This window comes from Trachymyrmex septentrionalis, unplaced genomic scaffold (assembly GCF_001594115.1).
Source record: "Trachymyrmex septentrionalis isolate Tsep2-gDNA-1 unplaced genomic scaffold, Tsep1.0 scaffold311, whole genome shotgun sequence".
Taxonomy (NCBI): Eukaryota; Metazoa; Arthropoda; class Insecta; order Hymenoptera; family Formicidae; genus Trachymyrmex; species Trachymyrmex septentrionalis.
Window position 1 is genome coordinate 239,876 of NW_017305476.1, and position 3,517 is coordinate 243,392.

The following is a 3,517-nucleotide window of genomic DNA, read 5'->3' on the forward strand; positions in this document are numbered from 1 at the left end:
TACGGACTGAGAGAGGAGACGGACTGTCAGTATCGAAGAGTCAAACTTTATTTACAATAGGTATATATGCCTTATGGAGACCTACAATATCAGTTTGTAAATTTAAACTATTTTTCTGCTTTTTTTCATATTGAGCATCTCTCAGAAATTAAGCGTTTTCTATAGTAAGGCTCTTCATTCCAAATTTTAACGTTGTCCCATTGGAAAGCATACTGCAGCCTATGCTCAGTTATGACAGAACGGACAGAAGTGTTATGTCTAATATGATTATGATGTTCTGGTTTTCAATTGTCTGCCCGCCTGTCCAACGTATGACGCATTGCAATTATTACACGACATCTTATAAACTACATTGCTCTTAGATGTAAAAAAAATTAAAAAAAATACTAAGGTATGAAATGTCAATTAGAGAACAACAATATTTTCGGAGATTGCTAGTTTTTATAAAATTATTTACTAAAATCAAACTCAAGTACTGTATTTATTATCATAACCTCAGCGATAAACTCAAGAATTTCGAAATTCGATATCCTGATTCTCTGGCGCAATATAAAAAATAATTCTAGTGAATCTCCAGAATTAATTTTTACGCTTTTTACACTGCAAGAGAATCAGGATAATGAATTTCGTTAAACAGTCGAGATTCTCGAGTCTATTGTTGAGATTATGATAATAGATGCAGGTACTTAAGTTAAATGCTTATTAGGAGCATAATCAAAGGAATAGGGAACAGAATAAGAATTTCAACCTATCAAAAACCTGTACTGTGGAATATATAGTTTTTGATATTGAAATTCTTATTTTCTGTTCTCTATTCCTTATTCCTTTGATTGTGTGCAACCCCTTATGCTTTTAATTATATTTTATTTGGATAATTGAAAAGTGAAAAATTTATTTAAATCATTAAATCATTTTTATAATTAAATATTGTATTATTTACACAGAATGTCATGCAAAGAAAAACCCACTTCTAAAAACAAGCATTACACGTTAATGGAAAGAAAGATATTCTTACAAATTCTTGATAAATATAAAAATATTATTGAAATAAAAAGAAGCGATACAATAACATTAAAAGATAAAGATGTTGCGTGAAGCAAAATTTGTAAGGAACAATATACAATCTTATCTGTCAAGAGGTAAAAACTATAATTTAGAATATTATATCAGAAATGAGTAATCAAGTAACATTGTTATAAGTAACGAGTCATGTTTTAAAATTTTTTTATAATAACGATTTATGAATGTTATAATCTTTCATAATAACGGTAATAGTTAGATCAGGGTTGAAGTTATTTTTAATAAGTAATTTGTTATCATTATGCGTTATGCATTGAAAACAATTTTTATTTAGAGTAAGAAGTAACGAGTCAAAATAATACATTACTTTTACGTTAAAGATATTTTTTCAATGAGTTAATGATAATGCGTAATACAGGGTGGGCCATCTATTGGTACGTTTTTAAAAATGCGATCAAATGAGCATACATTGATATTTTTTATTAATTTTTTTTTTGTTGTGAAGCTAAAATTCAAAAACGTACCAATAGATGGCCCACCCTTTAGTAACGAATTATTTCAAAAATAATTTTGATTTTGATCTTATCATTATTGTTATTATGAAAGCTTGTACATTATTGCTAAACTATTATTATAAAAAAATAAAAGTAATGATTCGTAATTTGTAACGGTGTTATTTTCTCATCCCTGATTATTATAAATTATAATATGTGATATAATATATTTACATGTTATTCAATCTCTCGTTTTTGTTTGATTATGCTGATTTTGTGCATGTCTGGGAGGGTTCCGATAGCCCACATCACTAATTGGCTAATTTAAAATAAAATAATACGAGGTCTGGCTATTAAATAACGAGACTGCTTATGAAAAAGAATTTTATTTTAAAAATTATTCTACAATTGAATGCTCCCTTTCAATGTACTCCCCTCCCCTCGCCACACACCGTTCCATTCGTTTTTTCCATTGGTCAAAGCAATGCTGGAAGTCTTCTTTTGTAAGAGCATTTAGGAGCTCCGCCGATTTTCGCTTCACCTTTTCCATCGACTCGAACCGGGTTCCTTTTAAGGCAGACTTGATCTTCGGAAACAGGAAAAAGTCACAGGGTGCTAAATCAGGCGAGTACGGCGCGTGTTCGAGCACTGGAGTGCCTCTAGCGGCTAAATAACGCTTCACAGACAGCGCGTTATGGGCAGGTGCGTTGTCCTGGTGTAAGATCCACGACTTGTTTTTCCACAACTCCGGCCGTTTCTTACGAACTCGCTCTCGCAGTGTTGCCAAAACTGTCAAATAGTAAGTTTGGTTTACAGTTTGACCCTCTGGAACCCATTCAGTCATCACGATGCCGTTGATGTCGAAAAAAACGATTAGCATGGCTTTAAATTTTGATTTCGACATCCTTGCTTTTTTCATTCTTGGCGATGCAGGAGTTTTCCAGTGCATGGATTGCCGCTTAGTTTCAACATCGTATTGGAATATCCAGGTTTCATGGCAAATGATGATGTTTTCCATCAATTCAGGCTCTTCATCTAACCTCTCAAGAAAATCTGAGCAGATCTGTTGACGGACGAGCTTTTGGTCAGGGGTCAAATTTTTTGGGACCAACTTCGCACAGACTTTCTTCATGTTTAATTCGTCATGTAAAATTTTTCTGACAGTTTCTTTATCGGCGTTTACAGTCTCAGCAATCATCCGAATGCTCATACGACGATCTCCGCGCGCAATTTCATTGATTTTGGTCACTGTTTGCGGAGTTGAAACAGAGACAGGTCGACCTGGACGTTGGTCATCTTCGGTGCTCTCTCGGTCTTCAGAAAACCGTTTATACCATTCGAAAACACGCGCACGAGATAGAGAGTTCTCACCATAGGCCTCTTTCAACAACTTATAGCACTCAGTCGGAGTTTTTTTTAATTTAACGAGAAATTTCACATTGATCCGTTGCTCGTGTTTTTCGTCACACATTGTTATCGGCACGAGAAAAAAACAAGTTCGTTTCTAATCTCTATAGAAAAAATACTACTACTGCGACAAAAACGTGTTTTGGTACTGGAATAGTAGACACTTCCAGCTATCCAACGCTGCATTCGTTTCCCACCCTACCCCTCTAGGACGCCTTCTGCGCGCGCAGTCTCGTTATTTAATAGCCAGACCTCGTATAATATAACGATCTGTAATCGAGCAAAAAGAAACTTACAAATAATATAATCTGTATTTATCTATACAATATGAACGTTTTGGATCACGTGTCCTTCTTCCTTTATCAGGAAGACATGCAGCACTGCCTTTGTTTCTTTAGGAGCTTCATCATTTCTCGTTTTATGGTCAGCAGCCACAAAATGTTCACTCCGCATGATATTTTTTACTTTAAGGAACAGATAGAAGTCACAGGGTCAAGTGAATAAGGAGGGTAGTCTATGATAATGATATTGTTTTTGGCCAAAAACTCGCGCTTAACGAATGCGGTGTGCGAAGGTGCATTATCCTGATGCAGAAT